We start from the raw sequence: 27674 nt of genomic DNA on the forward strand, positions 1-27674 counted from the left end.
TGTAAAGAGGCGCTCTATTATTTTCAGTTTGTTTTACTGTGACGGATCAGAGTGAATGTTCAATGTTTTTTGTGGATCAAATCCACTCGGGAGGATTTTGCCAGTGAAAACTTGAAAAGCCCTTGTGTGGATTGTGAAATCCACAAAGTAGCTCCAGTTCTTCAAAGAATAACTGACAAAAGGTTGCCTTAAATCCTGCAAAAAAATCTTTGGGTGTAACGAGAGCTAAAAGGACAAGCACCTGACTGATACTTCCAAGACAATCCAAATATAAGCATAAGGATTCTCAAATTTGTTTGTTTTTAGTCGTTTTTAAAAAAGTAAAATTCATTAATGGATTTATTATTGAAAGGGCCGATTTTGTAGTTTTTGAGAAACATTTAGCCAATAACAGAAACAAATTATGCATGTAGAGATCTTTTTTTAATCAGGTTTGATGTTTTTTAAGTTACTTTTAATTGATTTAATTTCATTTTCTGGCAGAACAGAATTATATTGGCTTGTTACAACAAAGTTTAACAAATAAACAATTTAATCTTATCATTATCACTCTAAATTTATGTACGTACATATTGTAAATGGCTGTAAAAACTACAAAAAAAGGAGTTAAAAGTAGGTTGTTGTTTTTGCAGGGATGGGCACAAACCGAGCTGTTAAAATATTCCCTGCCTATAATTATACCCTCCAAAAAGCAATATGATTTTTTTAAAATGTTATAATAGCCCATATTAATAGATTTAAACCATCAGTGCAGCACATTCCATGATTCAAAAACACTTAAATAAAGTTTCGGATACTTCAAACATTGCTGTTCTCCTTATAGATAGATACAGTATACAAAAAACCAATTACCCCGGGGTTGTATATCGGACGTGTTTACGATTTTGTTTCCCTGACAAACTTGCTGCCATTAAGTGTAGCTGAAGTCCCTTGCTTACTCGTTCGTACTTAACATAAAACAGATTTGTTTGAAGATCTCCGAAACTTGGTGAACTTTCTGTGGAACTCATAAAGTCCAGCAACTTGGCATTTCCACAATCCCGAACTTATACCATAAACGCTTACATTCTGAAGATTACTATAGTTTTCTCCCCAAACGCAGCTGTTCAAACATAACAAAGTGATAAAAATATTGCCTTATAACGACACTAATATACATTATAACGAGAGATATCTGGATGACATTTAAAGTATATCTATGTATGTTGAAGTTATCAACACTGGCATCCTTGGACAAACTATAAAACAAAAAAATCGGCGTCTTATACTCCAGAAAATCCGTATGTCAGTGTATATTTATTTAGATATAATATTTACATTTTTTTTAATAAATGAATTGAAAGAACTGGATCAAAAGCCCTCATTAGGTTCCATATTAAAGTGTAAAACAAAAATATTTTTATATATTTTTAGATTTTACAAAATGATTTTTGAACTAAAAACAGAAAAAAATGTTAAAAAATGACAATTATTGATTTAAAAGGGGCAAAATCAGGAATTTGAATATGCATCTATACTCATACATTTTAATTTGATCCTAAAATAGAAAGTCGGCACTCATGATTTTCTTTCCCGGGCCACACAAAATAATGCTGCGGACCAGTTTTGGCCCCCGGGCCACCACTTTGACTACCCATGTCTTAGACCTTACTCTTATTTTTCCTTGAACTTTAGACATTTTAACACAGCATATACACACACCGACAGAGGCGCTGTTGTTACCCTGTTGTTGCTTTGAGCAATTACACCTCCTTATCTAGGTGAGGATAATAAGGTTACACAGAGAGCAAATTCTATCTTGTCGGCATAATGAGATTTGGGCCCCGTGTCTTCCGTCCCGGGGTCGAAGACGGGGGAGGGCGAGGACCGAGAGAGACTCTGGTACACTCGCACACATGCACGCCGTTTCCTTATCTGCCCCACCTTGTGTCTCTCGCTGACATTCAGGGGAAATTGCTTTGGGTTCCCTGTGTGATGCTGCACATGAATGACAGAGTACCCCCCACTCTCCCCCTACTCCCCCATCCCCCTTGCTCCGCACACAGTCCTACAACACTCCCCCCTTCATGTATTTCAACAAGCCCAGCACCTCTCCTGACAGCCTGTTTGATTTATGACTCCAATTCCCCAGTGCAGACACATAGACTCTCAACTATATGTATGTATTTGAGCTCCCCAGAAGCCCCCCACTCTTTCCCTACTTAACCATACTTGCCCACCTCCCCCCTCTCTTTTCCCTTTCTTGCTCACACACACACACACAAACACACTTTTCTTGGGCCTGCTGAGGTGATTGATGATCCTGGCAGGACTGTCAAGTATTTTTTTGATCATTTTGAAATTTAATATCAGGGAGTAGAAAGGGGATATATCACACATACACACAAGCCAAGATTCTCTCGCACATGCACAACACGTACAGACATTAAAAGATGTTTTTCCACAGTGGGAAATCGTCATAAGTCTGTTGGTGTGCGCATTTGTGCATTTGTGCATTCCTGTCTATAAACACAAGTTCCTTGAGAATCGAATGGAGTATATATTATTTATCCATAATTACCCTCACGTCAGTTTGTCTCTCAGCAAGGGACCGACGGGCACAACAAAGCCACGCAGTCGGAGTGGATGCAATCGGCAACATTACAAGCACGGTCAATACTCACTACTGAGAAAGTGCTTTCCTATTTTTCTCTTGGGGAACATTAGATGGATGTCCAATTAGGGACGGATAAAGTGGCTGATATTAAAAGTGTAGGTTAGAGGTGTCGTAAATGGAGAATCATTAGAACATAAAACACATCAACAATGCTCAGGGCTGTTGTACTAAGCAACATTAATAATATTTTTTAATATGCATTTTATTTTCACTTTGAGATGAAACGATAATTTTGTTTTTGGAGGTTATGCAACATTATATTTGGGTAAAAAATGGGGAAATTATAGAGATTGATTGTGAGTGTGAATGGTTATATGTTTCTATAGGTGCGTTACGATAGACTGGCGACCAATCGGGGTTGGCTGCTGTGTGCATTTTGCCAGAATTTAGCGGGTATAATTTCCAGCGACCCCGGCTAGGATAAGCATTGTTGAAAATAAATAAAAAGTTAATTCATTTAGAACACGAATGTCAAAGTGGTGGCCCGGGGGCCCAAATCTGGCCCGCTGAATCATTTTGTGTGGCCCGAGAAAGTAAATCATGAGTGCCGACTTTCTGTTTTAGGATCAAATTTATATGAAGAGTATGGATGTATATATTACATTTCCTGATTCACCCCCTTTTAAATCAATAATTGTCATTTTTTTATCATTTTTTCTGTTTTTAGTTCAAAAATCATTTTGTAAAATCTAAAAAAATATTTAAAAAAGCTAAAACAAACATTGTTCTATAAAAAAACTGAAATATCAGGGCCTTAAATCCAGTTCATTTAATCCATTTGTTAAAAAAATCTAAATATTATATCTAAAATGGTCCGACCCACATAAAATGGAGTTGACATTAAAGCGGCCCGGGAACTAACCCGAGTCTGACACCCTTGATTTAGAGGGTCGGAGGCTCTAATTTGTCAACTGATGTCAAAATAAATGAGTAAGATGCAATTGACAGACTTAGTATTATGCGGTAGGAGGATTAGTCCAAAAGGGAGGTGACGTCACCTCAGTTCCTTTTTTGCAAAAAAAAAATCTAAGGCCTCTGAGATGAAAAAAAAAATGATTTTTTTTTACTAAACCTCAGCAACTCATTCACAGGCTTTGCACGTTTTCACTTTCTTCAAACGTATTTCATGTACAAATCATCCAAATGACTGCACAGTCCGTTTAAAGTCAAAATGTCCTCCCTTTTTCAAATGACCCATAAAAGCTGTTTCTTGAGTTTTGAACATTGAGATCTGGACTGTAGCCGCCTCTTCCTTTTTTAATGTTGACGCTCCCTTTCCCTTGCAGGTCCTCTCCTCCTCCTCCTCCTCCAGCTCTTCATCGCCGGTCATCCGTCAGCAAACATGGGCCAGTGTGTGGCAGCTCCATTGAAAGGGTAATCCAGGACTGATTAATGACCCAATAATCGGAGGGATCCTCAGATCAATCATGGCTGTGATCAATAACCGCTGGGTAAGGCAATCATTAGCTTGCTAGAGTGCATCCTCTCTTAGAGCTACGGGACAAAATAAAGCATGTAAAAGACAGCCAGTGTAAACTGAGATTGAAGAGTGGCCTGGAGGTGGGCTTTTGTAGTGAGTGCCACTGATAGAAGCACAAAAAGGGCAACAATAAGATCAAACAGGCAGTGGAGAAAGTGTTGACTAATCATTTTTTGTGTGTTCATAAATGGGGAAAATAACCTTATGTTTGGATTTTTCTGATTTCTGGACTTTTGTGCCAATTGTTTACTCTCCCATAGAAAATGAATGAAGCTCAGGTTCAGGTCTCATTTTAAAGGTTCGATCTCAAGTCTGGATTTTACAATGTCCCAAAACTGATAGAAAGTAACTTAGCCCAAAAGTACCTGAAGAAAGTAGCCTGGAAATCACCTTCTAATCAATAGAAAACCAAGTAACTTAGCCCAAAAGTACCTGAAGAAAGTAGCCTGGAAATCACCTTCTAATCAATAGAAAACCAAGTAACTTAGCCCAAAAGTACCTGACGAAAGTAACCCGAAAATCCACTTCAAATCAATAGAAAACCACGCAAAATTGACCTGAAAATACCCTAAAAACACAAGAAAGTGACACAAAATTGACTCCCATCCTGCCACTGACAACAATAGAGAACCAATTAAACTTAATCTGGCTTTGGATGCTAATTTTTCAGCCATTATTTTAGCTTTTTCTGGCCCAAAATACACACAACATCTAGTTGGCATGAATGTGGCCTGCCAACTAAACCGACATTGACACCCCTGATGTATAGAGTTCATATGTATGCAGTCATATATTATGTTTTTTTCTCTATATTTGCATGTATCCCAGTGGGAATACGTTTGTGTTGGCTGGCGCGTGCCTTTTGTGTGTTTGCTTGCGCTCTGCGATGCGGCAGCCCGGCGTACTCATTTTGGATAATGTATGCTTACGAGGGAGGATAAGCAGATGGTGTGTTAACATGGTAAAATATGATCTGATGCCAGACAATATGGTTAGACGCTGCTGTTTACAACACGCAAATTACACCTGAGACTACGCGACAGCTTGTCTTTTCCCCCAACATGGCTCTTCCTTTGAAACCAACCACCTATTATTAGGGTGAAATTACAGTTCACACTTTGTAAAATCAATTTGTCATCATGGACATTTTTCTTTGGCTGAAAAATACTCTTTTGTGTAAGGAAGGCTTGAATATTGCTTTCTAAAGACGTGAAAAATGACCTGGCGTGACCCCTGGTTCATTCCACCAGTCCTTTCACCTTCTGTTGAACCCACCCAGTGACCCCACGCCCCAGCTGGCCGTGACGAACGATGACAGAGGTGTGACAAAAGAAATCAAGCTACTGACTGATGAACAACCTGCGCACACACTGAATACTTCACGTTTAATTTAAGAGTTTTTAGCAAGTATTTCAGTGTAATGAGGTATTTCCCCAATAGCAACATGTTGGCTTTAAAGTCCTTTTGATTTTATTAGAAGTAAAATACGGTCGCATGAGGTCGAGGGGGCCATTGAACCAAAGCTATTTTATAAATTCATTAAAAAATAGAAGCGAGGACATATATTTGCTATACCCATTCTTTTTGAAAACTGTCTGATGACTTTTTTTAATGATAAAGAGGTTATGATAATACAGTGCTGTGCATGCTATGGGACATGTGTTCCAAGGATAACAATTAATAAATTTAATGTTTACCAAAGCAAATGTTAGCATGAGAAATACCAATAAACTCGATAACTATCATATCCCTACTCCAACCCCCCAAAAATTTAAAGTTCATTTTGGTTGATGAGTTCATAGAAAACCTGCGTTTTCGGGAGTACTCCAAACTCAATGAATATTTTAATTCTTTTATTCTTTATTTTTCTCATTTTTTCTAAATCTTGTTCTCAGGGAAAGCAAATTTCCTCATTCACTGCCCTATTTCATATTTTCTAAAATTTGAAAGGCAAAACCTCCTCCAATTGTCCAATGACGCCATTAATCTTCCAATAGGAACCCTCATATTCGCAACTTTTTACTTTTTTTGCTGAGCCTGCAACATAAACTCCTCGCCACACTTCTTCAAAATTCCCCCTCACCTCAAGTAACCTCACTTTCCCACCCCCCCACCCAATGGGGCCCAAAACTAGCTTGCCAGACGATGCCTGGTCATGAAGCTGTTTGTCTTAGGAAGTTAAGATTCCTTTATGTTCCATTGGTGCCAGGGAGCCAACAGGGGATGGATGGATGTTTACAGTGATTTAAACCTGAAACAAAAAATCCCAGCACGGCTACACAAGTTTGGTAGAGCTGCACAGGCCTCTATTGAGCAACACCAACCCAAAAAGCTCCCAGGGTCTGGATACTGTCAGCAAACACGCTGCCGGCGACACACAAGCAGTCACCACACGGTCTTGACCGATCTCACCCCATGTAGCATTTTACTGTGCAATCATCAAAGCACCATTAAATCAGAAGTGACTGCCAATAAAGGGAGGAAATTGCGGCCAGGGATTACGATGTTTGCATGATAAGGGCTTCGTGTGTGTCTCTGTGTGTATGTGTGTCGATGTGGGCCGGGCCGGGGATGTAATCGGGAGGGTGTCGGAAGATTTATGTAGCATTTACGGTGGAGCGAGTCGTAAAGCGTAATTATAGGAGGTGGGTGGGGGGGGGGGGGGGGAGATGTGCTTTCCGAGCTCCAAGTCGGCAGACTGGCAGGAAGGCAAAGAGTCAGTGATCGAGGTCTATTCGCTCACATGATGCACGTTTGGGTGTACTCAGGAAGTGGCTTGTGCTTCCGCCACCCCCCTCAAAATCAATTGATATCATACTATAAAATGTATATTAGGAGTGGGGCCGTGACTTGACTGTTTGGACTTTTGCTGGATGAACTAGCGTCTGCTTTTTGAATGGAAAACAAATTCCGATGGTGTATTTCTACTTGATTCAGAGGATTTAATTCACATGAATGATAGGGAGACACGGAGGTGGTGTTTGGAATGATAAGGAAATAAGTCAAGAAAGGTGGGATAGATTAGTGTGAGTTCAGGATCTTGTTTTGAATTAACAAACAAACAGAAAGGCAGAGAAATCACTTATTGTTGATTTTTTTCTTCTTCATGAACTGATTTAAGATGGGTTATCAAACTCATTTTTTGGTAACGGGCCACTTGGTAGTTTCAATTACCTCTGGAAGGTTGTTACGTCCTCCAACTAGGCTGCCAAAGTTAATCAATTAATGAATTGACAGCTTTCTCGATCGTGCTAATCGATATATCATTTTTGGACATTAAAATTACTACAAATTGTTTGCAATTATTGATTTAAAATGAGGAACAGGAAATTATCGACAATTTTCATATAAATGTCATCATAAAACAGAAAGTTGACACTCATCATTTACTTTCCCGGGCCATACAAAATGATCCGGAGGGCCAAATTTGGCCCGCGGGCCGCCACTTTGACACCTGTGATTTATGGTAACCATTGGGCCCACCATTTTGTCTCATTATATCCTCTTCTGAAAAAAAAAGACACCAGACGCCATCCAATTGTAAAAAAAAAAAAAAAAGATTTTTAGGATTCAAAACCGATTTATATTGAGACTATTTTTACTCTTTAAACTGAAGTATAACCATTCCAATTCTCAGGAGAATATCACTGCGTTGTTAGCATTACTACAGACAAACGATTTCCACAATCCCCAAATATCAAAGCAGTGCACTCTTCAACCTGCTGGGCCCCCGCTGAGTTCTTTGAGGTCACACAGAGATCAGAGGGGTTATCGCAAGGTCAGCTTCAGTTCAAAAATCTGTTGGGTCAGCCGTGGTCTTCTTCTTCCTCCTCCTCCTCCTCCTCCTCCTCCTCCTCCTCCTCCTCCTCCTCCTCTTCTTCCTCCTCCTCCTTCACTTCAGCACATGAATCATTTCTCTCCTCCCCTTGTCCTCCCTCTCCCAGGCCGTTTCAAGCTACACATGCTGTTTTTCTCAGTTTGCTGTCATCAGTCACACACAGACGCACAAACACGAGCACACTGGCACAATTGGCCCTGCTGTTCGGTAACGCCACAGATGTCAAGAAGCTTTCAACACACAACCATGCGTAGTTAGTGAGATAGACAGACTTTGCCCATTTTCTTTGTCTTCCTATTACTCTCTGGCTATCAATGACCTGCTCTGAACAACATTTCATCTGTACTTTCTCATGTTTTGGTCCATCCATTAGTCTATACACATTTTGTAATTGATGAGTCAGCTTGCAAAAAATAAATGAATGAAACGATACATAGTTTAGTTTAAAGTTGTAAATTCATCTTAGGTCAAGGGTGTCAAAATACGGTGTTGGTTCGCGGGCCGCTTTAACGTCAACTCGATTTTATGTGGGCGGCCCATTTTAGATATAATATTTAGATTTTTTTTAAATAAATGGATTAAATGAACTGGATTAAAGCCCTGAATATTCAGTTTTCATAGAACTAAAACGATGTTTATTTTAGCTTTTTTAAATATATTTTTAGATTTCAAAAAATGATTTTTTAACTAAAAACAAAGACAATATGGATAAAAAAATAGCAATTAAGGATTTAAAAGGGAAAATCAGGAAATTTAATATACATCTATACTCTACATTTTAATTTGATCCTAAAACAGAAATGATTTACTTTCCCGGGCCACACAAAATGATGTCAGATTTGGCCCCCGGGCCGCCACTTTCACACCTGTGCCTCAGGTGGTACTTTGGGGAATTCGATAAATTGGATTTTGCTTTGCCACAACCCATTCTTATTTTATTTTGGGTAAAATAAGCCATTTGGGACAATAGTAGCCAATCAAATGCTTGTATCCCACATTCATAACATCATTCATAATCATCGCACCTGTGCCGCGTTCCCACGCAAAGTCAAACCATCGCTAATTAAACCTCACGTGGCTCGTGCTACGCCCATCGGCAAAAAGCATTTTTGTGGTCGCTTATGACACTAAAAGTCAAAAACTGTAAAAGCAAAACATCCAGTTCACATGACATCTTTCACATATAAGTCAGTTATAGGTGTTGCTTGTCCCCTTTTCAACATTCTAAAATTATTTAGTCATGTGGTTTCAAACGGATGATCATTATTTCATTTTGTCATACACTTCCACTTCCCAAATTATTCCTCGCTTTCAATGCGGTCATCCGAAGCTGCAAATTGTCGTCAACACTTTATTTCCCGTTAAATTTATGAGCTGAGAGGAGGGAATTTAGAAGACACAAAGAGAGGTGGCAAAAGAGGGGATTTGTCACAGTAGACGTCAGTAAGTGTCACCTGCGTGCCGGGGGCTGAATTAATGAGAGCGTTCGTTAGCGCCTCGGCCCCCCTCTTCTATTCCGTCACCCCCCCTTTCTACTGGCTGGCTGTTCTGCATAACAATACCCAATGATACCACGCCCCGGTCTCAACCAATTACAGGGTCCAAATAGACTAACATTTATCAAATTTTGACGAGGACGGCAGGTTCAGAGGTATCGGATGACTGAAAGATACAAAACTAATACGTGGCCTTGCATTAAGGAGACGGGCGATCATCAGGGCGCATTACCGAGCCTCCTCTGGAAACTATTAGCACGACAGCGGGAGGTCCAACTTGGTCTTTGAGCCTTTTTATAGCAAATCTTGCATCCTTTCTCCACAGAACTCAAACAATGAGAAGTAAAGTAGGATAAATTAGAGTATGGGTGACAAAGTGGTGGCCCGGGGGCCAAATCTGGCCCGCCGTGTCATTTTGTGTGGCCCGGGAGAGTAAATCATGAGTGGTGACTCTGTTTTAGGATCAAATTAAAATGAAGAGTATACATGTATATTACATTTTCTAATTTTCCCCCTTTTTAAATCAATGATTGTAATATTTTTAATCATTTTTTTCTGTTGCAAGGTTAAAAAAATCATTTTGTAAAATCTTAAAATCTATTTTAAAAAAGCTAAAATAAACATTATTTTAGATCTATAAAAACTGAATATTCAGGGCCTTTAGTCCAGTTCATTTAATCCATTAATTAACAAAAATAGAAATAGAAACCCGAGTCTGACACCCTTGAATAGAATAAATAAATCACCAATGGATAACTTGAGGTGAACAGTGGCATAAGAGAAGAAGAAAACAGAGACTGTCTTTCAACCAGAGCTTTTCTCTCCCTTTAACATGGGATGCATTGAAGGACATTTTGTGCCAGCATACCCGCTTAAGTGTTGCCTTTCGCCCCCCCTCCAAACCCCCTTCAAGTTGGTCTGACCTCCTACGGCCTCGTGACCCTACAAAACGTATCTTTTTTTTTTCCCAGAGCTGGGCCGCAACGTCAAGACACGCCTGCAAAATGGCCTCATTAGAACAAATGATTCGAGCCGGGGCCGAAACGTGCTAAATGCCCGTGTCGGCGAAGTGGCCTTTAAATGGATATAAATAAACAAGAGTTATGCTGACAGTTTGGGTGTGCACCCTGGCAGCATAATAAATTACAGGGTAATGATATTAAAAGCACAGAGTCGTTAAGATGCCAAACGCAGACGCTATAAATCCAGACGCGAGCTTCCAACGGTTGTCCCCGCGCCGAGTAATTAAAGCAGATTTATGGGGCGCATTACATCATTGCCAGATAGTTCATATATCGGCCTCCTTTATTGGACAGTCTGACGGGCGCCCAAAAATATTGTTTGGTGTTCCCCGGCCCCCTCGCAGCCGAGAGGCCTCGCTTGGTACTCCATCTTTTGTTGTGTCAAGCCGGCGTTCTGGTGATGGATGAACCTATCCGCTCTCTCTCTCCTCTTTGGCTCGTTCATCCGCCGTCCTCCACGGGAGACTTGCGACGGTAGCAAATAGCTTCATCTTCACACGGTAGCTCTTTCCTTTGCCTCCCTCGTCTTCTCCTGACTTGGACAAAAACAAAGAGCATGACTTGAGCTAGCAGAATGATGTTTGTTTGCCATGAGGCTGTATTTATTTTTTTTTTTTTACATGGCAGAATTATTTGACATTGGCGAGTTTGGATTCAAAGTTTATGGTTTTGGGCTAATGGATGAAAATGGTAGTGATTTTAGGTTAGGTTAGAGCTTTATTTCATCCTGTGTTTGGGAAATGTCTTGGTTGCAGTAGCAAGACAGACATAAGACACAGAAGACATTGTAAACCTAGGTAAAAAAAAGTGGAGCCACACAAGGGAAGTCCAATACTGAGGTAGTCTGGAGGTTTTAAAGATCGTCTTCCTTGTCTAGATCGTCCTAAATTGTCCTATCACCTTTTGTGTTTGGGGTTGGAATTAGGTTTAAAGTATGGGGGTATTATCCAAAAGGTCAAAGGTCATGAATTGAATTAGAAATTAGTCATTTTTAAATGAGTTATGTTTATTTTTTTTTAAATTTGGAGGCTATTAAGGGGAATATTTTGAATATTTTTTTGTTTCATGTGTTTTCAAAAGGTTTGGTCTAAATTAGTTTCAAAGGAGTTTAGAGTTGGACTTTTTAAAATCAGAGGACGGAACCTTTTATGTTTCATAATTGTACCTAATTTGCAATTAAGATTATGAGTCAAGTATGAAAATACAGATTAAGAAATTGAGCATTTATTCTATAAATAGGTTTGAAAAATGTGGGAGTGGATGCGGTAAGAAAAACGTTATGACTGGGTGTAGAAATATTCAAATTATTTTAACTAAATATAGGATAGTGATTTGTTTTGGTTTATGTAATAAAAAAATGGAAATGTTATGTTTAAAAACAAACATTAAAATGATAAAACAAGGCCCTTACTTACTTAATAAAAGTAAATGAAACATTTTTCTGGGGCGTGGCTTTTTTGAGCCACAACCCACTTTGAATTAGAAATAAATAAATTAAAAGATCGAGGAAGCATAATAGTGACAATGACAAGCAGTGAACTTAACATAGGTATATAAGCCAAACTTTATGACTTATTTCCCATGCTCCCTCAAAAGATACTATACAAAAAAAAAGTATTTAAAACTTTGGCTTCAATTCAAACAGACTCCTGATGAACTGAATGGAAACATACCCAGAAAGCCAGACATCTTAGTAATAGTTTTGGGTGCTTGCAATTTTAGTAGCTCCTTTAATTAGCTTTCTTATTAAAAAAAAAATCTGCTCATAAATCATTTGAAACACTTCCGCACAGTTCCTCTCATTAAAATTCCGTTTTTTTTATGTACACCAGGGAACGTCATTTGCCAAAATTCTTGAAGAAAACCAGTTTCAAATATTTCCTGTTAGAGATTGCTACCCAAGTCTTTGCCGTACACGTTTATTCGAAACAAATGTTGACAGTTTCTTGTGCTCTCTTGTTAACACAACTTTTTTATTTAACAATACTACATACTGTTGTCATGACAACATTTCCGTACATCTCCTGCTCTAATTCAAATTTGCGTACACATTTTCCTGCTGTGTGTGCCCTTTACGTCACATATAATCCCCCTCAGTGTTTGTCACTATAGCCGCAAAACTGCTACTATTTTAAAAAACAACAACAACAACATGGCTCTCAATGTTATAACATTTGCCGGTTATTTTATTCGTCTTCTATTTTATTCTGAACATAATTTGGACATCCTATCATAATATTTTATTTTTACAGTTACGTTTTGGTGCGTTTTCATCTTCCAAAATGTAAAAAAACCCCATAATGTCCGTGTATATTGTAAACAAGGCACACCAAACCAAAACAATGTATAATTACACATTTTTCACTACACTACTACTATTGAGCCATCCATTTTGTTTCCCATTTGTCCTCATTAGGTATGTGGATGACTTATAGTTGGGTCTAGTACACCCAGGATTGGTCGCCAGCCAATATGTAGTCCCAGCTATTAATGGCTATAAAATGAAATATATAGATATTATTTACAAAGTAGAACAACAAGAAAAATGGTTGCATTTGTGTTAATGATGACAATCACAAAATGACCTCACTTGCATTTAATGAGCAAGAAACACAAACAACAAACGGTAGTCTTAAAGCAAGAACATTAAAAAAAAAAAAAAAAATTCCCCAAAACAAAGTGAATTAATGCATCAAACAATAGTTTGGCGTAATAAGAAAAATGCCAGTAATTTATGACTCCCTGCCCTGTTTTTTTTAGGTGGCCACAGTATACTTGCGGTTTAGTGCTTGTGCTTGACTTTTATTGCAGCCTATTGGTTTTGATAGGCTTCATTCATTTCACTCGATCTCAATAGTCATTGTAAAGCCAAGTGTTACGTACGGGTCATCATAATTCCTGGTTTTACCTTTTTTGCAGACCTTTCTATCCACATGACATAACGTCTCTCTCCACCTATCATTTTTCCTTTTTGTTGAGATTTTTCATGATTCTTTTGACATATCAGAAAGTTTAATTCTCTTTTTCTTGTTCAAAACATATCATGTCTTACTCTACTGTTTGTATACAGCAGTAGATGTCCATTTAGATGCTAATCCAGTAACGGTTGCTGTATTTTCTGGACTATAAATTACAAGCCGAGGGGCTTGCAACCAAAAATCAAGTGCAACTTATTTACATATTTTTCTTCTCTCACCACTTAAGGCCTGTTCTTGTTCATGGCATTTCATCTCTTACTGTGCTGTTTGTATACAGCAGTAGATGTCCATTTAGATGTTAATCCAGGAGCGGATGCCGTATTTTCTGGATTATAAATCACACTTTTTTCATAGTTTGGCTCGACTCAAGACTAAAAATCAAGTATTTTTCTTCTCTCACAACTTAAGGCCTGTTCTATTTTTTCCAGGTTGTAGTAGTTTGTAAAACTGTTATGATAACAGATACCTCTATAGCCTTTCCTCAATTTTGTTATTGTTACTTTGACGTATGTTTGTTCTCGGTTTCTTATCCAGATAATATTTTCCCTCCCAAAAATGTGATTTACAAACCAGTGCAAGTATTTTATTGTTTGTTCCCCTTTGCATTGTGCATTGTTTGGCTAGTGGGGCTTATAGTCTGAAAAATATTTACATTTTAAGGAACCACTGATAACATTTGAGTAGAGTTTTAAAGACGAGATACTCATCTAAAGCTTTTGACCGACATAAGAATGAAAGCAAATGTGGATATGCACCCAAGAGTAGTACGACCACTCCATCAGTGCGACAGGCCAGTCATCTCCCTTGCCTTCCACTCTATCTGCTTCTTGCACTTTCTGCTTTCCCTGCTTTAACTCCCAATGGTAGGCAGGGCTGTTTAGTTCACGCCCGTCTAATTTATCAGCCCTCTCCTCTCCTTCTCCCCTTCTGCCGCAGTGCTAGACGGTCATTACGCACACTGACACAGCAATCCGACTCACACCCTGCCTTCATTTATTGTCTTTTTTAGCTCTTAAATGGATTCAGGCCTAAATTCCAGGCCAGGGGATGGACCGACTGTACATAACAATGACAGTGAGTGCACTTATTAAAAGTGCAGGCCAAAGTGAAATGGAAGTATGATGCGAAACAAAGGTTTGAATTAAAAATAACCTCTAAAACTATTCAATTATTAAAGGTGACTTTCCACGGAATTCCATTTTCCGACCACTGTTTCATTTATATGAAAAATGTGACCGTGCGAGCTGAGCTGTAGTCTGTGATTAGATTGCCATCACTCATGGAAGTAATACCATTTTTCATTGGCGACAATGTGACGCCAGACCGCGTTTTATGATGCAAGTACCGGCCCACTTTGTGAGAAACCAGGTGTCCCAATGCAGCTTTTTTGACATGCAAAGCCAAAGTTAGAGTAGTTTATTTTGGAAGGAATCCCTAAGCATTTTGGAACCAGGATTATACTGTAATTAGGTCCATTTTGTAAGGCTTGATTGTGAAAAACGTGCTGGTTTTCTGGCATTCTGTTCCCAAGCCGCATTACGGCCAATACTGTGTACTTGGTCGCCAGACGTTTGGTCGCCGGGCGTTTGGTCGCCGGTCTTTTGGTCGCCGGTCTTTTGGTCGCCGGTCTTTTGGTCGCCGGTCTTTTGGTCGCCGCTCAAATGGTGACAGAGAGGTTACTTTTGAAACCAGCTCTCAAGATTATATTCATGAGAGAGAGTTTAATATCTAAGTACTGTTTAATATCTAAGTACCTTTTAATATCCAAAAACCAAAAGGGACCAAAAGACCGGCAACCAAACGTCCGGTCATGACAAATACAGTACTATATAGATGCCTGGTATTGGTTGTATAGCACATTTTTACCTATTTTATGTGTACTTCCACAAGCGGCAAGCTTTTGGATCGTGTTTATTTGATGCCTGCATTGTACGACATGTGACCTGTCGACCTTTGGTAAATTGCAACAGGTGCTGCAGGCTCTTTGTCCTTGTAAGGGAAAAGTCACTTTATGAAACAAACCACTCTGCTAGTCAAGCAGCTGTATTTCTGCCTTATAATAGTCTCATAAGTAGGCTGTAGACAGATATGGGTCCATTTTCTCCTGCTGCTAGTCCCAGCATGATTAATGAGCAGCATTTGGAATCGCACATGTTGTTGCCCCGAAGCTCTGACATGTATTTCTGGATCAGAAATTTCACATTCTGTGTGAAAAATGAGCTCCTCGGTCTCGTTCATTATGCCGTTCCACTGCCAGAATACTCCCATGCAGTTTGTGCACCAAGATTCTGTCGTGTTCGTACTGTATGTGGGTGTCCACGTCACTTTGCATCTAGCTCACTTATTGGGACAGCGATCCAATAAAATGCATGCAGAGCAATGACTCGAACGGAATGGGAGGATTATCATGAGACGAGTCCATAGAGTATAAGACCAGAGATCTGAACATTTCAGTACTGCAGCCGTGCACATCTTTGTTTTATTTGTTGCATTACCAGAATAAGAGTAATGATGAAAATGCTGTTCACTTGGCATCGTTGGCTTGTTTTTCAACTTGGAAGTAGTAACGCAAGTAACGGCAAAAATACCATGTGGTTTCCGTGGGATCGATTTGATTTTACATCCTGTGGAATAAGTATAATGACAGTGAATAATTAACGGATAACAAACATACCATAGTGTTTCCTGTTGTTGTTTGATGTTGAGTGCGTAGCAATGAGAGGCCAGTAAAGTGTTGGGATATCAACTCTATAATCATATTTTCCTCCAAAATACAGTATAGCAGAAGTGCATTTAGGTCTTTTTGAGATTTTGCATTTCGTAGCTTGGAATATCTTTCCTATCCCAAGACCAAATTCTCCCATTGAGGCTATTTCTAACCTAAATATTTCATAAATAGAGCTGCTCCTCTGTGCTTCATGTCTGTATTTTCCACCATATCAGCCCCAAACAATAAACCAAGGTAATCGCCCCGTCTCTCAATGAAGTAACTCCCATATTTTTGTCACCAAGACAGTATCTACTCAGCACAACCTTAGCATTGGCAGAAAATGAGTCAACAGCCTCTTCTGCACAAACATCAGAGTCGTAAAAGTGTTGTACACACAGATAAACACACTCTCTGCTATTGCACGCTCTCTCTCAAGGGCATGTTCCAATAAAGCGGAATTGGAAAACAGCCATCTGATAGATTGAACCAGAAGAAGGCAGTGCAGGCAAATCCCCTAATGTAGCATAAATAAAGCTGGCGCACTCCGATTGCTCTCCACAGACAATGTAAATTTTATTGACAGGCTCAGCCACTTCCTTTCCCGACGTGCCGCTAACAAGAGTAACCTGCCAGATCACAACAACTGGTAGGATAGGATAGGGAATGAAATAAAATGGCAGTCGACATACTCTGCCATCACAATCCACATGCGTACTGACGGCAGAATTCAAAGTCACATAAAGGCAGATTTCTATGTTTTGATTTCTATCCCCTACACTGAAACATCCTCCTCCAAGCTTTTTCCTCCTCTGTGGCTATCAGTGAAGGTCGATGTGACAGAACAGAAGAGAGGCACTACACACCAGTTCCCCCCCCTTCCAAATCTGCCTGAGGCACTGGGGATTCTCAGGGGGCACACAAACTCAACACTGAGGCCTTTGAATAATGTTAAGCACGATACGCTTGCTTCCATCACGTTCCCCCGGTCTGGCTTTGAAAAGCCGGGGAAGTGAATCGAAGCCAAGGATGGAGAGATTTCACATCAACCTTAACTGGAGCTTGGTGCTTTTTCTCTTCTCTTCACCAAACCGTCTTTTTAAGGGAAGCTTGGCTAACTTTGATGATTGGGGAGAGCCACAAATGGCTTCTCGTTTTGCAGCTTAAAGCGCTTTTCCAGACCACGTAAGATCTAGCTAACCTTGCCAAACTCCTTTCACAGAGAGGCTTTAATCTTGTGAAGGGCGGAGTTGAATCATTTGAGGGTTTTTTTAAACAAAAACTTCTGTAATTGTGTAGTCCAGTCAACACTCGTCCTTCAAGCGAAACGTTTTCCAGAATGATTGTTTTCCGTTTTAGTGGTTCAAATGAAGTCAATTGACATTGTTAAGAATTTTATTAGAGTAGAGACATTTAGGTTACAGAAAAAGTCAAGTGTTCTTTGCAAATAATGTTGAAATTTCACAAATAGCTGCTTTTGGATTGGATTGTATAACTTTATTCATCCCGTATTTGGGAAATTTTAAAGGGTAAGCCTTTGTGAATTTATTATATTTTACTGGAAATATGCATTAGCCAATAAATGTAGGAATATAAACTAAAAAATCTGGCACATTTTTGGAATTTTTGCAATTCCACAGTAGGACTAAGAAAAATAATAGTGAAAAAACAGGAGATCTATTTGACTTATACTATCTTAGATTTTTCACTATGATGTAATATTGTAATGCAATGTAGCACCTGGGGCAATGACATGTTACATTGATGCATCACATTTTTTCCCAACAACAAACAAGCAGCTTGCAGTACTTTTTCTTAGCTGGGGAGTTGCGATACCAAAAAAAAAAAAAAAATACTGTAAAAAATCGTTCTGTGTTGCGTGCATCACTAAGCAAACTGGATTGAGGGGTGGGAAGATTCACGGTGAGAGGTGTGAGTGCTTGTTCGTGTGGAAAGTGAACTGTTTGGTTTTGATTCCATCGACTGTAGCCCTTAGTAGTCACGATTTGGTGTTGTGGAATTTAATCAAACCTGAGAAAACTAGCTAAAGACCAATGTTTGGTTGGAGTTTACTGTCGAAAAAGGCTTTTCATGATGTTTTTTAATAAGGAAATGTTCTGAATTTCAAACTAAACTTGGGAAATGGAGCTACTTTGCACTTTGATATTATATCTAACCAGATACAGTTGCTCGCTGGTTATGTCTGCGAATCCTGCTTCTTTCTCCTGATTGGTTAATCCTCAGATGGCCAAAAATGGATTGACTGGATCAGATTTGTAGGGCTACCTCAGTGTATATTTGCTCTAAAATATTCTTGCAGAAACTGAGGTCAAGGAGGAGCAAATATATGTCGATAACAGATTAATATAGAGTTTTATTGACACCCAATTGCCTTCTTTTGACCAGCCGCCATTGCTTATATAATCTTCTCTGTTTGTCAAGTCTGAATACTTTCCCACCATGCCTTTTCTCCTCTGTCCCAGTATTAGTATTTCAATTATAGACTCCACAAACACGAAAAAGAATAATTGATCAAACTCCCTTTTCTGTTACTCGTACTCTCTTCCCGAATGTTTTGAGAAAAAATGTTTCCGTCACCTGACAGGCAGAATGGATGGGCTCCATTATGTTGGGTTACAAACACATTCCGCCGCAATGAAGGGCCAGTAAATTATCCCGCGAGTCAGCAACCCAGGCCACGGAAGGGCCAATAACCCTTCTTGTTTTTAATGGGGTCGGCCCTTCTACCGCTTGCACTGCATTGAATCACACCGCATTTTTTTTTTTTTTAGCCTGTATGCATCGTACATTACATGCAGAATATTAATGTATACTGAAAATAAAGGGAAAATTGAATTGTGGGTCAACATCAGAGAATTGTCTGAATAATAGATTTGTTCCCACACTGCTACTAGCTCCAACATTTTGATGCTAGAAGGCAAAACTATGGAAACATCAGAAGTATGTCAGGTCAAATCGAGTTCATGGGACGTAAATATTGTTGACAGTTTGAAAAAGCACTAAATAGGGAGAGACATTAGCCTAAGGATTTGTTAAATGTGTGCGTTATACATAAACGTTGACTGTAGAGTTTATGCAAATACTGAAAGGTTAGGCAACTGTGAGCTTTGAAAAAAGCAACAAATCATTTTTTTTCTTTGAATGGGCTGAGCTAGAACTATAAATCGTGTAAAAATATGAACTTTTCTAAAGAAATTAGACATCTTTTTGTCTGTTTGTATCTATGGCAGGAGTTCACTGATTACGGGTAACCTAAAGGCATGTTTCTTATGATTATCCGTTCCATAAAATATGGATTTCTGTGACTCTTCAGACTACAAAAGAGCCATTTAGTTTCAATCTGGATGGACTAAAAATCAGATTTTTTTAAATTTAGTTTTTATTATATTTTCCTTCTTTTTGAGTGTAACCCGGAATAAAAATATTTGGCAAACAAAAATCAGGAAAAACTACCAAGAGGGACCGAACTCTAAACTTCTGATTGAGATAGTGTCTCCGTCAATATACAGTAATATGATACTTATTTAAATAGCTATAGAGAACCCAGGTTGTCTTGAGGTCAGTGTAGTCAAACCTACGGCACGGGGGCTAGAAGTGGTCCCATCCCTGCGAACCAAATTGAGTTTGACACCACCACTATAGGTTATTCAGGCCTTGTCATTCCTTTATCACGACGGTGTACATTTACCTGTGAACTAAGACAGGTGGCCCTTTCCTCCTCACCCAGCGGCCTTCACCAAAGACGGCCAGCTGCAGGGTTTTGCCTGGGGTGGAATGCACCTTAGCGACCCTTCGCATTATACCTGAGTGCTGACAGGAGGGAGAGGGGTCAGCCATGCTGTCAGGGCCAAGAGGGAACACAGGAGGTGACAGTTATGGGAGGTGGAAGAATGGCTTCTCTTCATCAAGGCTTTTTTTTCCCTGAGTGACAGGCAGCACAGCTGAGCCACTTTGGGAGCGTAGCGGCACACGTGGGCTCGAATCCACGCCAGGCCGGGAAAATTGACCTCAGGAATGCAGTGTAGCGGAAATCGAAGTACAACTAGCTGTTTACTCATTATTTCTATTGGCCAAAATAGTCGTTTTCCCAACTTTTAGCTGGTGAAAAACTTTTAAAATGGATATTTTGTGAAATGATGTGCCATAAGCCATTGTATGAGTATTTAAAGGCCGTGTATCATAAGAATAAATAAACCGAAGCACAAGTAGCTGTTTACTCAGCATTTCCATTGGCCAAAATAGTCGTTTTCCCAACTATTAGCTGGTGAAAAAACGGGAAAAGTTTAGATTTTATGAAATCATAAGCCATTGTATGAGTATTTAAAGGCCGTGTATCAAAAGAATAAATAAATCATTTTTATGGTGCAATGACATTGAACAATACTCAATGACTGCATCCTTATCTAGTAAATTTAAGTGATATTTTATGGAAGGTCATTCGTGATTGCAAAAGGAAGTTTAAAAAAAGGCATTTGAACCTACTGATAGATGCACAGGAAACAAAAACAGACAATTTTCCTGTCTTTGAAAAGCAGGAAATTGTGATGAATCACAGTTGGTGCTTGCCGTTGGTCATCCTTGGATCTTTTCACCTATCGGTCATCAGTACTTCCTTTGGGAATGCATCAAATTCTATCTAACACGTGCATTCCTGCAAACAGGGACTAGGCCGACCTGACATTTTGTTCCACTTCACCGGTCATGGTAAAATGAGGATGAATAGCAAAAAAGAGGGGAAAACAATCATTCGTTCCAAGTACCAAAAAAAACAAAAAACAAATCCAAAACGCTTTTCATAGAATCAATTTTCCTAGTGTTTTTTTTCAAATAAACTCTAAAAAAAAGTATCTTTTGGGGAGGTTTTTATTTTCAAGATGAAGATATTCTTACCCTACATTAGAAACTACATGTTTATTGACTAAAATCATACTTGCTCCAATTTAAGGGACGATTTAGCTCAAAGTTACAGATGTTTTTGACTAATTCATCTGCAGCCAATGACTAGACACCCTCACATCCCCTTAAAATGTAGAGTTACAGTTACAGTGGGTAAAGTCAGATTTGATAGACTTTGAGGGATGAGGCTTACCAAATGTGCTGTGTTTTCTACATCATTTTGTGTATTTACAGAATGTAGTTCCTGAAAAAAAAGTATTTTCTCTCATTTTTAAAGCGATAGACGTAAGTGTATTTTGTGCATGCTAGGTGCCTTGTAGAATTGAGCTGATACAGATTTTTGCTGACTCTGTGACAGCCTGTGTATTGCCTATAGGACCTGATCCCCGCTTTCTGGAAATATGCCAGTACTAAACAAATGATTTTGACAGCAAAAATCACAACAAAAGCTCTGCGGGCTCTTTATCTTGATGACAGTTTGTACACAAAAAGTACACACGCATTTGCAGTATACACACAGGCTTTTGCTCAATGTCTGCTGGTTTGCTTCATCCATTTGTGACTACAGAAACACACACACTTGATTTGTTGAGCAAGACAGGATTTGTATCAAGTAGCCTGACTTCATTTATGGATATTTGGGCTCTTTTGATCTCTACTTAACAAAAACATCAATTTGATTCTCAGATAATTACATTTTGGAGGTTTTCCAACAAAGACAAAGAATTCATATTTTGTGCCTTCCCAGTATAATGTTGACTCATTTAATCAAAACATAATTAAAAATTCTAAATAAGCAGGAAGAGTAAGCAGATCCCCAAAAATGATTAAAAGGATAGACAGAATTTTGTCTCATAAATTAAAAAAAAGATCATTTTTCTGATGTGTACTAGTCGAGAAAAATGTCAATTAAAACTAATATTTCCCAGAATTTATCACGCAACATGGGGGCAGACATTGTCTCAGTGGGGTCCTTTTTTAACCAATCAAAGACGAGTATTCCATATTCCTCGCAGTGTCATTAATGCTCAATCTTATATAAAACTGTGTTGTTAATGGGTATAACTAATGGCATAAAATAGTTAATTTAACCTTTCAATGACTTTAAATGAACTTTATTACAACTGAGAATTTTTCTGGCAATATTGCTACTAAATATTTTATATAAAACTTGTAAAAATGTCATTTTTTTGGCATTTGCATGAGTTATTTATTAAAATTTCTACTTTTCCCTTCATCACATTTTTTTCCTTCATTCGTAAGTAGTGCCCTTTTGTGTTTGTGCAATTATTTTAATTATTTTTTTTTAAAAAAGCTATAAAATCCTATTTGATACTTCCCGGTGCACTTCACCATAGGCACGCCCAAATATGGTCAAACTTCCACCGTCACACACACACACATAAAGCAACCCGACAACATGACTCATAAGTATCACTCTTTCCTTTCTTTGTCAGTTGGGGTGTGTTTTCACCTGTGTATGTGTGTTTTTAGTACACAACTCAAGCCTGGAATCTATGGAGGCCATCACTCACACCTTAGCAAAAGAGTGGGTGTCGGACAGGTTTTATTAAAACTCTGTCAGAGGTTGTGTGTTGGCGTGCAGGTTATGTGTGGGTATGCATGTGCTTGGGTTTGCCCCAGGCTTAGAAGAGATATATCATCACTCCCTTGACTGCTTCTTTCATCTTACCTTTTATTTTTTTTTCCATTCGTTGACAGACACCAGTTTGGTTTCCAGTCATTGTTTTTTTATTTTATTTTTTTTAACTCAATCCTCCACATAATCCTTTTGTTTTATGTACTTCACTTGCAATAGTCTTCAACTTCTGAGTATGTGATTAAAATGCTGTAAACGGTAAACCGCAAATTGAGAGTGCATTTCGTAGAACGACTTGTTTTCTCAAATGTCATGAAAGCGAGTTAGTGGTTTTTTGTCATTAGCTATCAAGCTAAAAGTAGGTTGCAATATTAAAAAAACGTTTTTTTAATTAACTAGCAGTGATAACTTTCCGCATTTAATTGAAAATTTAGAACAAATCCGCATGTAAAAATATTCACTCTCAATGAAAAGCACCTAGAAGCCACATGTCAAACGTGTATCGATCAAAATACATCTTTTATTTCATCACAATCCATTCAAAAACACCTTATGCATGTAGTACCATGTATCACCACACGATAACCAGACACACTCACTCCTATCAATAGATCATATGATTTTAATCATGTCATAATGATTTATTTTAGCATCAGGCAATGCATCACCTCATTTCCTTTCATTTTTCAAACAGTTTGTGTTCTCTGGGAGATGATCGATTTATCTTTGGACAGCCCCAATAAGAGTAATGAACTCTGAAATATCAAAACCAGATGTCAGGCAGTCAGGAGATCCCAATCCATTCCCTTGCTTGTCCTCCAACCTGCTCCAATCTTTGGCCTTCTCCTTTTTTTTTACCCAAACCTCAGTGGGTGGGACCATCCTGATGAGAAGCACCACCTTGCAGCGGCTCATAAATCTCATCGTGTGAAGTTAACCTGCTCATGCCCTGTGTTTACCGCCTCATTCTCCACCCTTTTCCGTCTATCACTCGGCACCTTTGCCTGATTTATGATCTCTCTCTCTCTCCTCCCCCTTTGGAGAAGAACCAGCTTACTTATGGGACACTGTCCCTAAAATAGTTCAAAGGGGATGACAGGAAGTAACTTTACTGTATTTAAATGTATTATTTTTATTTTTTTTACATTTTCACTCTATTTTTTAAGGGAAAGAAACTGTGAAATGACAAAAGTAGAGTACAAAACTTTTTTTATTAGTAATATGTATGCCTGATTTTATTCTCCATCAAATTTCTATCATAGTTCTTACTTTTTTTATTAAATTATATTAAATTAGAAGCACATAACTGTTTTTTGTGGGCCAAAAGAATGATATGGTCGGCCCTAATTAGCCCCTGTGCCTTTAGTTTGACACCAGTGGTGCATGACCATATTTTTTTTGTATTCATTTTGCAATTTTTAATGATTATAGCAGCTCTATGCAACAACATAGTTTTACACCTAGCAAATTCTGTTTAAAAAAATCAAAGCAGAGCTCAAGTTGACAAAAAACTCCTGATTTTACTTCATTTTTTTCTCCCCCCCTGTACTAATCTTTGACAAATGTACTTCTCAGTGATTTATGTCACTCTTTATTTCCTCTTGATGTCAAAAATGTTTGGATAGGATGACTTAAGTGGGATCTGAATTTTCTTGCTCACATTCTGGCTCGCACAGCGATAATGTTTCATGCTGGATTTGTGGTGAGAACCTTGTGTCCCTGCAAAAAAAAAAGGCATCGAAAAAAGCACCCCCCCCCCCAAAAAAAGCAAAAAAAAAAATAGAAAAAAAGGGCCCCTGCAGGAACATTGCAGCCTTGACACTTTGACAGTTTGCCATGAGTGATGCCTGATCTGTACAAATTTCAGGACTAATAAATCTACCTGTCAGAGCTTGGGACTTGAAAGGGCCGCAGCCCTGCGGCACAGCTTTAACACAACTTGTGTTGATGAAATTCTGTAGGCTGGAGAATTATAGCTGTCAAAAAAACGCCCACATCAAACCTGAAGCCTTGGCGTGCCTTCTTTCCTCCCCTCCCCAGCCTTTCTCTGCTCTCTCAACACTCACATATTGCTCGCTCTTTGCCTTCCAGACGTCTCTTTCCTTCCTCCTGTTCTTTCACACTTCTTGGAAAATGAAACATAGCCAGCCTTTCATGGCCGGGCCCTCGTTACATCATTTTGACGCCCTTTAAACCTAAGAACCCCCCCCCCCCCCCCCCTGCCTGCTTCCAAAATGGCACCGTTGCAAAAGTAAGCCTTTTAGACCAGAGGTGTCAAACTCATCTTTGACGCGTGCCACATATCGTAATTTGGATTTCCTTTGGAGGGGCCATTATGGTTGCCGAGTAGAACTATTTTGACCATTTCTTGACCTATATACTGCAGAAAAATTTGTTGAATATGCTTTCACATTTCACATAGTATTCACATTTTTTTCTTCACTTTTTTTCTTATTTCATGTACTTATCTTAATAGATTTTTTCAGTATTTACCTTACATTTTCTACATATTTTTTATATAAAAAGAGACAACTAGGTGATAGTGTCAGAATTTAATTTTGAACATTTTTTTACTAAAAAGTTTCTAATTTCTAAGTATTTTTCAAAGTAATTTACAAATAAAAGAGATTTTTTTCTGCATTTACCTTAAATGCTGTAAATACTTATTTTTTAAATTAAAAAAGCGACAACTTGGTGATATTTACAGATTTTATTTCCCAAATAAATTCAAATTTCTATGTATTTTTCTTAGTAATTTACAAATTAATGTTTTTTAAATTATTTTATAAAATTTATTTATTAAATTATTTTATTTTAAACAAAAATACTTCAGTCGTCCCCAATCTTTCATGTGGACATCAGAAATAGCATCAGAATTTTTTCTTGACCAAAAACCACGTGCCGGATTAACTTTTCCGGGCCACCCAAACTGACTTGGCGGGCCACATCTGACCCCTCTCTCCTTAGGTTTGACACCCGTGCCAGCCAGGGGTTAAACGAAAGCAGCAACAAAGTTTCACAAGAAGGCTTGTGTTGTACGTGTGTGATTTAAATACCAAAAGGGCCATAAATCAAGGGAGTAGCACTCCCCTCTTTGCCTCCGCCTCCCTCTCTCCCTCCCTCCTATTTCCACATCCTTCCAGGCCCATTGCCCACTTCTCTCCCTCTCCTTTCAGCAGATTTATTTGTGTTTACCTTTGATCCAGACCAGTTTGCTCCTCATCTGCTTTTAACCCAGGCCGAAGGATCCTGAGGGTGATAAATCATCTGCAAGTGTTTAGACGCGCCACTGCTGCTGCTGCCGTCGTTGCCGCTGCCTTCCCCATAAACGTTTTAAGAGGGGTGGATCATATTTGCATTCTTCAAAGCACAGTTGTCAGTGTTAAAAGTTCACTGGAGTCCCCAGGACAAATTGCAGCTTGGCTTTATTGATTTGAATGTCAAAAGGTGTGTTGTTGTTGGTTTTTTTTATTTGGAAAAAATCCCGGTGTAGTAAAGTGGTCATTGAAACTTGACGTCTATTATTTTTCTATTGAAATGGTTGGGTCAGCAGTATTTATTTGGGTAGACTATCGAGAAAACACATTTAAAATTAACAAGAGGGGTTGTGACTTAACAACAATAGTGCTAAGGTCATTACACAATGGGAAGATCGTATTTTTTCGTTTTATAAGACGCACTTGAGTGTAAATCTTACCAGCTAAATATGCATTAAAGAGAGAAAAACAAATGTTAAAGTCGCACTGGAGTATAAGTCGCATTTTTGGGAGGGATTTTTTAGTTTTAGTTGAAACCAAGAACAAACAGAATTTAAAGCAACATTAAGAAAATGGAGTACAACCGGCATAACAGTTGTTTCTGATAACTATAGCCTAAAAAAAGCAACATCATAACAGGTTGTCGGTCACCAAAGAGAGAAAAAATACTTTAATTTTAGACACAGGCCCTGTCAAACTAGGAAAACAGGTTTGACTTATACTCCATATAATACGGTACATTTCAGCTTCAAAGGTTTTGAAAAATAAGCCTCTACTCTTTACATTTTTTGCCTCATTTAAAAAATTCTCACATAAAATGTCCTCTTATTCCTAAATAGACCAAGATCCCCCTCCTCCCATTTTTTTGTATTTTAAATTTTTTCAATGTCTTATTTCTTTTCCGTCTGCCTGTAAAAGACAATTTGCGGCCTTTGAAAAAAAAAATGAGGAAATGAAATCTCTTTGTTCATTAACCCCACGCTGAAATAGCAGGCGCCATCATTTCCACTCCACACAGCCCAAGTAGCAAAGTGTCAATCGGCGTGCTTGTCAATCACTCGGCGTCTCTGCGGGAAGGCACCTCTGACTGACAGCGCGTGTGATCTCTCCCAAGGGCTGGCATTCTGGCAACAAAAGGCCCGGCTGCTGTAATTGGCCAGATAAAGACATCCCACCAAGGCACCACTGTCACTCATTGGGTTCCACGCCGATGAAATTCGCGTGAAACACGCAATCGCGCCAAAGTGAAAGCGCCTGGTTGACTGTATAAAACGGTCATCCAATCAAAAGCTAGCTAGGGGTCACTTACCCTGTCGACTTAACTGAGCGTTGACCTGTTTAAACTAACACCCCCCTCGTCTTCTACCTTCCCTTCACCTTCTCACCTTTAACAAACCCCCCCTCGTCGCCACTGACCCCCGAGTGACCTGCTCACCTTTTGCTTAGGTCAGCTCTCGCCTGCCTCCCACTCTTATGTTTGTTGCTTTATTCTCATTCTTTACACACCTGGTTCTCATTTGATTTCACTTTCCATCGTCCAAGGACTTCTGTAACGGGGGCGCAGTGTTGTACCGTCACCGTGAAAACATAACTTTCTTTGCGAGATGTCATGTAAGGTGCAAGGAAAAAAAATAACAGCACGAAAAAGCATAGATGTGTTTTGAAGGGAAGCGGTGGAAAAGTTCTCATTGAAATTCTCACTGAAATTTCTCATGAAAGTTCT

General features: G+C 38.9%; 1 long non-coding RNA gene across 1 annotated transcript in view; it reads left to right on the forward strand.

The window, feature by feature from the left end:
- The first annotated feature begins 3956 nt into the window (after positions 1-3956).
- Positions 3957-27674, forward strand: part of LOC144180918 (uncharacterized) — a 32482-nt gene continuing 8764 nt past the window's right edge. The window contains exon 1 of the long non-coding RNA XR_013324565.1: positions 3957-4107. This is a non-coding gene — a long non-coding RNA (uncharacterized LOC144180918). The remainder of the gene's footprint in view (positions 4108-27674) is intronic.

This window comes from Stigmatopora nigra, chromosome 22 (assembly GCF_051989575.1).
Source record: "Stigmatopora nigra isolate UIUO_SnigA chromosome 22, RoL_Snig_1.1, whole genome shotgun sequence".
NCBI classification, from domain to species: Eukaryota; Metazoa; Chordata; class Actinopteri; order Syngnathiformes; family Syngnathidae; genus Stigmatopora; species Stigmatopora nigra.